This window comes from Pteropus alecto, unplaced genomic scaffold (assembly GCF_000325575.1).
Source record: "Pteropus alecto unplaced genomic scaffold, ASM32557v1 scaffold21, whole genome shotgun sequence".
NCBI lineage: Eukaryota > Metazoa > Chordata > Mammalia > Chiroptera > Pteropodidae > Pteropus > Pteropus alecto.
This window is the reverse complement of record NW_006436282.1, coordinates 4,332,678-4,344,185: the sequence shown is the minus strand read 5'-3', so window position 1 is coordinate 4,344,185 and position 11,508 is coordinate 4,332,678. Positions and strand designations below refer to the sequence as shown.

Below are 11,508 nucleotides of genomic sequence, written 5' to 3'. Positions count from 1 at the left end.
GATGGACATTTGAGTTGTTTCCATCTTTTGGCTATTGTGAATGATGCTGCTATAAACACCGGTGTGCAAGTATCTGAGCCCCCACTTTCAATTCTCTGGGGTATTTTTCTTGGAGTGGAACTGCTGGTAATTCTTTTTAACTTCCTGAGGGATTCTTTCTCTTTTGTGTTTGCTTCATTCTCTCAGAATAACATCTCTACAGGGATATAAATCATGGCTTCCAGTACCTCCAGGTTCCTATACTCAAGTACAGAGATCAGAGAGGAAAGACTTGTTTTCTCCTAACTCATTGTCCAAAAACCTGAGAAGGAAACCTGATTGGCTAATTTGTCTCCTCCACCCTTATCTAAAACAATTACTGTTGAAGGGTGGGGGAGTTGGGGGCTGGGGCCCCGGGAGGTATAGGTGGATTATTGGACAGTAATGATTGGGCTAGGTAGAAGCTAGATCCCACTCCTTGGCTGGGAAGTGGGGTCATGTAAGAAAATGACAGTTCCCATTTGAGACATGTACTTAAATCTGGGCAGAGGGAAGTACAGTTTTCCAGCCGCCCCCCCCAAAAGGGGGGAGGGGCAACCTGGGCATGGATACTAGAGAAAACCGTGTGAGCTAAGCAATCCCAAATCTGAACACCGAAATAGTTTTATTTTGTTGCTATGCTTTGTAGTTAATATGGTCAGTCAAGTTAGGTGTGCATGTGCGCGCGCACACACACACGCACGCACACACACACACGCACACCGCGTGCGCGAGAGAGCGAGAGCACACTAGTGCAGAGCTGAATGAAACAATTTAGAAAATTTTATGTAACAGTCCAAAGTAAATCTCTTTGAATACTTGTTTAGCATATATAGTATCATTCTTCAGGGAAAAAGCCTATGAAAATCACTTCATATAGTTGAAGGTTGCATTTTTAAAATCTATGCTTCCAGTATGAGCTTATTTTTTAAGTTTAGTGCCATCACTCACATATTTCCAAACTAGATCAGAGCAGCAGAGAATAAAACCTGCTTATTTTGACTTTCATCTACTTGTTTTATTTGTACTCTTAGCTGTAGCTTGGATTCAAATTTTGTCAAATAGATACAAAGTTTCTGTAAGTATATATTAAGAATTGTGTTACTAGCAATTTATTACTCTACTAGGTTTGGAACACAAAGCCAGGAGTTGGTATGACTTATTCAGTTGTTCTATCAAATCAAATTTTGTAAACTATTGATCTGATCACAGGATTCATAAGGTTTAATTTGATTTTAAAACCTCAATTTTATATTTATGCATCCAGCAAAAAGAGCTATCTTCTCTATATAATACAAGCCCAAGAATATATCTATTTCTTATTTATTCTCTAGCATCTCATCTCAAACAATCATTTCCTTCATAATTACATTATTATGCTATTTATTTCCTGTTGTTCAATTTTTTATTTATTTGGCATCTTGTATTTTTCATTTTAAGCATTGTTTCAGTTTTAGTCTTTCATTCCATCATCCATTTCATATCTTTTATTCCTCTCAAAGGTCATTCTCTCTATATCTTAATTATCCCCCACATAAGAAGCATAATTTTCAAAAGAATGTCTTGATCATATGTATTTATTGGCATGCTTGATTACTGCTTTTTCATTTTTTAAAAAAGGGAGAAGTTAATACAGCTCAGAGAAGCAGAGACCCAAATAATGACCATTTCCTTGAAAAAATAATCTTTATCTAGTTATAAGTTGATTTATAGAATTAGATCAACATTTTATATATTATGATCTCTCTCCTTCATATCTAATTCTCTACCTCTTTCCCACCCTCTTCTTCCTCCCCACTTCTCTCTCAAATATAAACATGTACATTTTCTAGAAAAAAAAAATCTTTTTAAGATGATTAAGTCTTCAATTTAAAGAAGCAGACACCAAAGGAGGGGTTGATTGAATCTGTCTTTCCTGCTTGGAGTTTTATCTGGAAAGGAAGTGTGTTCTGGTTACCCTGGATTTGGCTAGCAAAGCACAAATTGTTGCTACCATCAGACTCCCTCCACCAATTGCCTAATAGATTGTGGAGGCAGTCTTTGGAGAAAGGTACACAGAGAGATGAAAGAGTTGCAATGCCAGAGGGCATACAAAGAGGAAAGAGGATTTCAGAATTTTCAAGCACTTATGCTAAATTTCTATTTCAACATCAAGAGATGCCAGCGTACATATTTTAAAGTAATCAATCGAATGTTAGTAAGGACATCCCATTGCTTCCCTTTCCTGCTTCTCGTATTAGTCACCATTTCTTCTCCCTTGGTTAATCTCATTGATCCTTTTCGATTTTTAAATGTACGTGATAAGTTGGCATCATCACCTCTATTTTTCAATCGCAACATACTGCTCATCATCCTTTTTCAATCCAAGTTCACATTGGGCTTTCTCTCTGATGGCTTTGTCTGTCTTGTGCTGAAGACAGACACGCTCCTTGCCACAATGCACAAAAAGATCCCATATCGTTAGGCCGATCTCAGTCAAGAAGAATCTCTTGTGGAAAACTAGAAAGATAATTGCCCAAATGCCAGTTCTTCATACACTTGGTGGAAGCTATGAATTTCAGATTTTTCTTGAGAATTTAATATTAAGGCCTTTAATATTTTTTAATGGATCCCATCTCCTACTCTCTTAATTATTTTTCTTTCCTTTAAGGTTTCTCATTTTTCAGAATAAAGAGCTAAAGCCAGATACATCACACTAATAAGATTCTGGCCAATGTGGATATAATGAGAAGGTTCCCACAACATTTAAGTCCTAATCTTTTACTGTATTGTCATAAATGCTTTTTAAAATATTACAAGAAACCTAGATCTGTGATTTCCAGTACTCCCACTCTTATGATTCCTTCTGAACTCCCCCGATATCCACTTCTAGAGAAACTATTGACCTTTATATGGTCTCATCATCTTTTTTTTTTCTCGGAATCTCTTCAGAAAAGCATTCCCTGTAGCTGGGGCTAGAGAGAGAGCAAGGCACTTCCCCCCAGACTTTCCCCCCAGACCTTCCCCAACCAGTTTGGAAGGAAACTCAAATTGCAAGGCATCCACAGGTTTGGACCAGCAGTAGAGAGGACTGTCTACATGATTTGCAGGACCCAGGGCAGAATGAAAAGGCGGCCCCTTGTTCAAAAATTACTAAGAACTTCAAGATGGTGACAGTATAGAATTAAAGTAAGCATGGAGCCCTTCTAAACAAAATTGATTATATAGGTCACATGATCATAAAGCCAGCCCTTGTGGTGAGGAACCCTGGGGAGAGGATAGAATTATTATACGTCTCTTCCTGGTTCTCTTCCTTCATGATTTACTTGTGCAGGATGAGTGACCACAATTTTCTAGTCATTAGGATATTAAACTATGTTCTCAGAATACTCGAGGCATGTTTAGTATTTCCCTGTTAATATATTTCAGTGTGTGATTCTCTCTCTCTCCTTATTATAGACAATAAGGAAATTTTTCTTTTTTAAAAAAAATTTGAAAGTGATCACTGTTTATTAACTGATCAGATTACAAAATAACGGTGGTGGATACCTTAGCTCATCCTTCTAATAAGCCTGGTCTTCTCTGTTGCCAGCATCTTCACCTTCTACAAAATGGGTGGTCTTTTTCTTCATTCCACCTCATGGAAAAGATCATTTGAATGACCACAGGAAGTTGTTTGCTTCTTTGAAGTGTTTTCCAACCATGGAGGATCAGATCCTCCGTACAGATAATGCCATATTTACCAAGAGATCAAGCAATCAGTGTGTTGTCAGGGCAATTTGCTTTTCGTTGATTTGACCATAAATGAATTGTAGATCTGTTCATTTACTGACTTGAGGTTTGGGCGCATCTGTGCAATATGTGGTTCCACAAGCCTCAGCATGTGAATCGAAGCCTTGTTGAGCTTAACAAGATGCCCCTGAAGATATGGAGAAAGCAAAGAAGCTGCAGCAACTTTTAGACCTTTGAGCTCACATCACTGATACCTCTGGTCCTGATGACAAATGCCAGTTTGGGTTCCACAGATACATAGAAATTGCCAGCTTTTCTTGCCATCCTAGGCATTCAAATCGCAATTCTGTACATCTGCTTATATGCTTTGCGATAGTGCTTAGCTTTTTGAACATAGGCTTCCTCCTTGCCTTTCAAAACATCTTTTGGGCAAATTTCTTTCTCAGGAGCTTGATCTTCACCTCTGTGAAATTCCTTCACTTTTTAAAAAGCATTTCTGGCACAGCAGAAATTTTTTTCTTCTGCATCATCCATAGTTCCAGCTGAAAAAGAGGAAAGTTTCCTTTTGTTCCAGTATACTGATATGAATTTCACTGAATTTCTTTTTTCTTATGAAATATCATTCCTTCATAGAAATACACTGTTGCATGAAGAGAGTACATGAATACATGTGGATTGTATAGTACAAACAAGGCTTTTGGATGAAAATATGTATAAAATATAGCTCTTGCCCTCAGGAGCTTCCCGTTTAAAGAGACGAGGCAAAAATAAATGAAAACTTAAAGAAACATTACTTAAAAATCCCTATAAAAGAGAGCTCTGTGGCATTTAGAAGTGGTGATATTACATTGACTTTGTCCAATTCTGTTTTAATTTTCAGTTGTGGTTCTCTGGGATAGGGTGAGGCCAGCCCCTTCCCAAGTATTATTTTGTGTGTCTTAGCCCTTTGTTCTCAAGTTAGGTAATAAATAACTTAGGGTTTAGTCCTTCCGTTCATTCAGTAACTCTGCCTGTCCTATCATAGTGCAGGGCTAAAACTAAGGTGTTGTCATGGAGCAGAAAGACCACTAGATTAGGAATCTAAAGATCTCCTTTAGTTCATCTTAGCTTAGGACACATCTTTTCTACTCTCTCCAAGCCTTGGTTTCCTCATTTGCTAAAGTAAGGTTACTAACACCTTCCTGGCTGAGTTAACAATTTTTCTATGGGTATCATATAGATTTAATTTAGTATGCATGTTTAGGTGTTTTCCTTGTAGAAGTGATACAATCTGAAATGCAGATATTTCCTGACAGAGTCTCTACTCCCAAGGACCTTATAATCTGTAAAAGAATTGAGATAAATACAGAAAATAACTATAAAAGAAGTAGGAAATAATAAATCCCATAAGAGAGTTCAGACTGGTTAACAAATTCAGAGTATGGAAGGCAGTATAAAGGAGGAGCAATGAACCTGAGGCTTGGGTAGGCTTTGTCAGGTAGAGGTTGTAGAAAACATATTCTAAAGAATGGAAAGAATATTAGGGACGTGGGAGAGTCTACAACATTTGAAGAACCCAAAAGATCATTTGGACCAGAACCTAGGGATTGTGAAGGGAAGAGAGTTAGCATTAGGTCACAGAGGCTTTGAACATCAGACTGCAAAGTTTGAAGCTTTTCAGCCTACAGTGTGGAAACTTTGGAAGAGTTTAGAAAGAGAGAAATAGTGACAGATCAAGTGAGATGTTGTACGTGAAAGCAGTGTTGAAACAAGTGAGGTTATGATATAGGAGGCATTCAATTAATTCCTATGTCCTCTTGAATAAATTACGTGTCCACTCGTCATACCGATGTACCAGTTGGCAGTCCCAGTCTGATGTTCCCCGAGATAGTACCTACTCCTGCCAAATAGTGTAGCATTTAATTCTGCCTTCCAAGAAACTGGAAAAAATCAATCTCACTTGTCATTTCAATGGCTAGAACAATAGAAAATAACACATGTGTACAAAAGTCTTATAATTGCCAGAACCTTGAGAACCTTGTAATAACTTTGTCTTAGCCATCTTTACCCATATCGTTATAAAATTATCAGTGAGAATATAATGATTAATAATAAAAATACAATGAAAACAACTACCTTCTCTGGTGCACTTGCTATTTGCCAGGAACTGTATAATTGCCTTAATTACATTACTAAATTTAGTCCTTACAATACTCCTCGTATAAATTTTATAGTCTCATTACAGGTGAGGAAGCGATAGAGCTACTGAGTAACTTGATCAAGACCACACAGCTATAAGGCATCGGTGCTGATTTTCAGCCTAAAGTGTTTTATAATCCAGAAACTGAATTCTTAACAACTTTGCTATTTGTTTTAATTTTTATTCTGCTTCCTAACTTTTCTACAGTGAACATATATTATTCATGGTTTTAAATAATGAACTCATTCCACTTTTTTTTTTTAATCACCTTAAAAACAAGATTTGCCACCAGTCTGATTCTGATTATGGCTTCTGCTTACACATTTTAGGGTTGAATTTTACCAAGACAGAAGGATCTTGTCATCTTAATCATGCCTGCCAAGCCCACCTTTTGAATCTACCCTAATGAAACACTTCTAAACTATTTTACTTCTCTGTGGCTCTGACTCCAAGTCTAAAGAGCAATATTTTAAAAAATCTTTGATCTTAGCCTTGGTAGAAATATGAGATAAGCCTGACTGCAGCAGAGATGTAAGTCTGGCAGTGATGGTGAGAGGCTCTGACCTGGAGAGTCAGACACCCTGCTGTCCGTCCGAGTGTAGAGAATGGTGAGGGACAGCGCTCTGTCCTTCCCTCTCAACATAGTTAACATTTGTCAGGTCTTCCTACCCCTACCATGGTCTTGAGGAAAAGGAAGAGGAGGAAGGAGGAGACAACACTTGGAAGGCTTCCTCACTAGGGATCATTGAATCACGGATAGAGATGCAACTTCAGGGACGGTCTCATCCAGTTATTGCCATTATAGAAAAGGAAGCAAAGTGACTTGATCAAGATCACCCAGTGAATTAATGAAAGTTTCAGCAAGGTGCTTTCAAGAATAAATACAACAAACTTACACTAGTGTGCATACGTGATGAGGGACAGAAAGGTGAAGGGGTCAGGGATCAAGAAAAGTATCTCAATATTTTATAAAATGAACTCAGAACTCTTTGATATTTTACTCAATCCGTCTTAGTGTTTGTATTATAGAATCCTTTTTTTTTAAAGAAAAGTTAAAGGCTTCAATTTCCAGACATATGCAAAGGCTAGTGCTGGTATACTCTACTAGGGTGCAAGACATTTTTAACCCCCAAACTTCAAATTTAAAAAAAAATTCCTTTAAATCACCCAAATGTGCTTGTTTGCATCTGCTCAGAGTCAATGTCTTTTTTCGCTTGTCTGTCTCATTTGGTGGGCAAGCTGTCTTCAGAATCTTCCTCCTCACCAACTGTCTTACTGATGTCATTTGAGTCTGTTAGTCATACATCCTTGGGAGAATGGTGGGTGGCAATTAGCAGCCTCTCTTCAAGGTAGCTCTTGGTGCATGTGGCCTCCTTGTCACTTTATTAAGAAAATGGCTAGATAACAATCATCATCTCCCCGTGATCTGCTTTTCTGAAGGTAGGATTGGCATCTCATTTCTAATTGTATTCATTAAAAGTCGTGTTGTCAGCTTACCTGGGAGAAGCAGCACTCTCATTAGGCATGTGATTTGTCTCTGTAAGGTTCATTAAAATCTCATTTCAGTTGGAGAAAGTAGCAACTTTTCTACTGGGCATATCAGAGAAGCAGATGCAGAATCTGTAGGTAGCAGCTGTTGGAAAAAGAGAAAATAAAGTTTGGCAGCATCCAGCAAACACAGAATGCTTGAAGCCTGAAAATACTTTGGAGCTCAAACTGGTTCCTACCTTATTGCTAGCATTATTGGATCCTAGAGAATGATTACTAGACATTAGCAAATAATTTTTAAATTTATATGAAAAACACTTTTCTGAAATTAAAGCTTTAGGTGTTTATAATTCTTTGATTTTTACAAGTGATAATTAAAATTAGTTATTTCCACTGTTATAAAGAATAGAAGATATCTATGATGATATATATGATCAGAGCCACTCACTACTTACACTAGACTATCTTCCACCCCATCCATTATTAGTACTCGGGTATTGGAATAATCCCATAAATTCTGGCCCTAGGGAAGTGTATGGGGAGAAAGGATTTATCTGCCTTTCTCCCCTCTTTTCAATTTGCTTCCTCTTCTGAGAATTTAAGGCAGAGATTTCAAAAGTCTAGATCATCCTCACCAATCCACAGTCAGCCTCTATTCTACACTTCCATGGTTAGAATGATTACATGGTAATTTGGTATTTACAGAAATACAGATATCTGGCAATTGACTGGACCTTGAAAAATGATTAGAGTGGCCATGTGGTTTTGTTTTTTAAAAGTTGACATATTCCATATACCTTTCTCCTACTTATCTCCAGAAATGTGTTTATTACATTCTTTATTTTGCTGGTCAGTGATTGATGAGAATACAAGTTGATCCCATTTTATGTGTTAGCATCCTAAAAATTTTGTATTTATGCATTAAACCACATTTCTAATTTATGACATTAAAATTCTGAACTCACTCCCCAAAGAGGAAAATAACCTAAGTGACTTAAAATCCCAACGTTAAAGAAACATTCTGCTTTTGTGTAATCTATGAATTTAAATAAAAAGATAATAAAATGACAAGTCAACTTTTAGTATAATTGCATATCTAGTAAAGTTTCAGACACACCAAAATACAGATGATAGCACAGATACGCTGCTTTTTGGAGCTAGGACATATCCCTGAACTTGAGAAGTCAGGGCTTTGTGTAGAAATATACAGGATTTTCTAGGAAAGAAAACTAATGCATAAACTAATGCATAAAATTAGGAGGGAAGAAGGATTTCAGAGTCTATTTGTGCACAGTGATTCTCATTCAATTTTTACGACTAAGAAAGCAATGTAATTCAAACAGGACCAAAATATTTCACTCTCTTTGATCACCTGTATGTCAGGGCGCCAGTGAAAGCAGGCCACAGCAAAGCGCAACATCTTCTATAACCAGATCTAAGTTGTTACTATTATCTTTCTTCATTACAAATATTTTTTGATAACACCATTAAATGACCTTAAGAGTTTTCTCTGTATTCCACTTTACTTAGTATATATTTATTTTCATGGCGACAGTGATAACTTGTACATCTTTAACCCCGAAGAGAAACCAGTTTCCTAAATTGAAAATATCAAGACAGTGTTAATTGCTACTTATATATTCATCTATGGCATTCAAATGACGTTGTTACTAAATTTTAAATCGAAACAAGGAAAACTTTAGCCTTGCTCTGATTACAATATTTATATCATTCATAATTGTGCCACTCTCCCTAGATAGGTTTCTCGAGAGGGCCATTTTACAGACATTCCAGTACCTTTCATTTCCTATTTGGACTCTCAAAGGTATTTCCACGGTAGTAGGAAACAAAAACTTAAATTAGACAATTGTACAAACTCGTAATATTGAGACGTACTGGCTTCAGTTTACACTTTACCAGAACGTTTACCCCATATTTCAACCTTGTTACTGTCTTACTATATGTCAATGATTCTTCTTTACAGAGAAGACTTTCATATTAAACCTTTGGGAGAATGGAAAGTGACAGATGGGAAAAATCTGCCTGCTCTGATTAGTACAGTTTATGCAGTTGAACAATAAGGGTTTGAACTGTGTAGGTCCACTTATATGTGGATTTTTTTCAGTGAATACTGTAGATATATGTTCTCTTCCTTATAGTTACCTTAACATATCCTTTTCTCTGGCTTTATTGTAAAAATGTAGTATATAATACATATAACATATGAAAATGTGTTAATCTACTGTTATCAGTAAGGCTTCCGGCCAACAGTAGGTTATTAGTTAAGTTTTGAAGAAGTCAAAAGTTATATGTGGATTTTGACTGCATGGGGGGTTGGCACCCCTAACCTCCATGTTGCTTGAGGGTGAACCATATGTAAAAGCTTCCTGGGAGCCTTACAAAGCGCTGAAGGGGGCTGTCACTGTGCCACTGGCAAGCCTCCCACTGAGGAACATTTTTTCCTGGCTGGTCTGTATGTAGGAGGTTGTATTGGGGTTGGAGTGTGTGGGGTGCTGACAGCTGTGAGGCCTGATTTAGCAGATTCCACTCTGAGATGGAGTGACCTGGAATACACTAGTACCCCAAATCAGGATTCATCTGGCTATGTTTCTGCAAAACTGTAGTTGTCCCTGCTGTTTGCCTAGGATGTTTACAAAGTTGGAAAAGCACTTTTCAAACACGAGCACTTTCTATCGATGCCTCAACCTTGTACGTTTAAAAGGAAATAGAGTCATCTTATGTAGGATTCAAGAATCTTCGGATGATTCACAAACAGAATTTAAAGAAGCAACGTATTTTTAAACTTTACCAATTTTTCCTCATTTTACCTTCTCTGAAACCTAAGTGCTATTGGTATTCCTCTCACTGAGCACACCTTAATTCAAAGCGCGCATGCAGTGAATGATACCTGAGTCTGTGGCCAGATGAGGTAGACGTATACTAAAAAAGAACAGCCATAGTCATAAGGAATTTTAAATCTTATGTTAAAGCACAGAAGAATTTTATGTGAGGACTGGGTAAGACAAAGAAATCTTTACTTAGTTTTTGTAAAATATATTTTCTATATATTTTTAGCCATGATTCTGTATAGACTGTCCTCATGGGATTTTTCTTTTTCTTAGTAATGCAGATTTAGAATTAATGAGATCTCTCTACTTCCTATAGACCAATGATCTGGACTCTGACAATAATCCTAATTTTTGTTAAGATACATAAGTTCAGTGTTAAACATACTTATCCAACTCTTTCATGCTGGCCCAGTGTATGTAGAACAATCTGCTGACTTGCTCATGCAGAGATCTCATGTTATTGTCACTTGTCACTACTATTCATAAACTACTTGTTCAAGCTGTCATTAGAAGTTTTGCCAAATCTTTTTTCTCTTTACTATTTATATGTTTCACAGAAACTGGGCAAAAAAAAAAAAAAAAAAAATGGCAGTTTTCTATCAGGAACACTAAACCATCAGGTGGCTTTAGCTCTAGCAAAACTGCGCCCAGAGGCAACTCTTCCTGGGATTCAAGGTGGTTAAAAAATTAGAAAATGGTTTTCACTCTTTTTAGAAGATGGGCCGTCTTAGGAATCCCTTTTATCCTTGCAAAAGAGGACAGTGATGTAAAAGTTCAGTGATGTTTACCTAGGACAGTGCCTCTCCTTCCAACTCCCCACCTCATTTCATCCCATTTCTTCCGAAAAGAAGAAAATACCAGATCTAGGACATCCTTGTCATGACAGATTAAGGAATGATTCCTCTAAAAAAAAAAAAAATAGACCACCCCCAAACTGCAAAAGCTCTAAATTAAATAGCTTTACATGTGGGAGCCCTTGTTTTTACTAGAACTTGGGTGAGTGGCTGTCTATATTGTCTAGGCTGAATGCTGTTCCCTGCATGGTATCATTTCACTTTGTGGAAAAAAGGAAACGCGTGTGTGTGTCATCTGAGATCCATGGCTGCCCCCACCCAGCGACTGACCGAGCATTGGTAGCCCCAGTGATCGAATGTGTTCAACAGCAGAGGCAGGTGTGGGAGTCAGAGGCACCTCGGTTCATCCCAGGGCTCACTACCTGTGTGACCTCGGACACGTTACTTAACTTTGGCAAACTCCACTTTC

At 37.4% G+C, this 11,508-nt stretch overlaps 1 pseudogene; it reads right to left on the bottom strand.

The window, feature by feature from the left end:
• Window positions 1-3,560: 3,560 nt before the first annotated feature.
• Window positions 3,561-7,877, bottom strand: LOC102881284 (annotated as a pseudogene).
• Window positions 7,878-11,508: the final 3,631 nt, after the last annotated feature.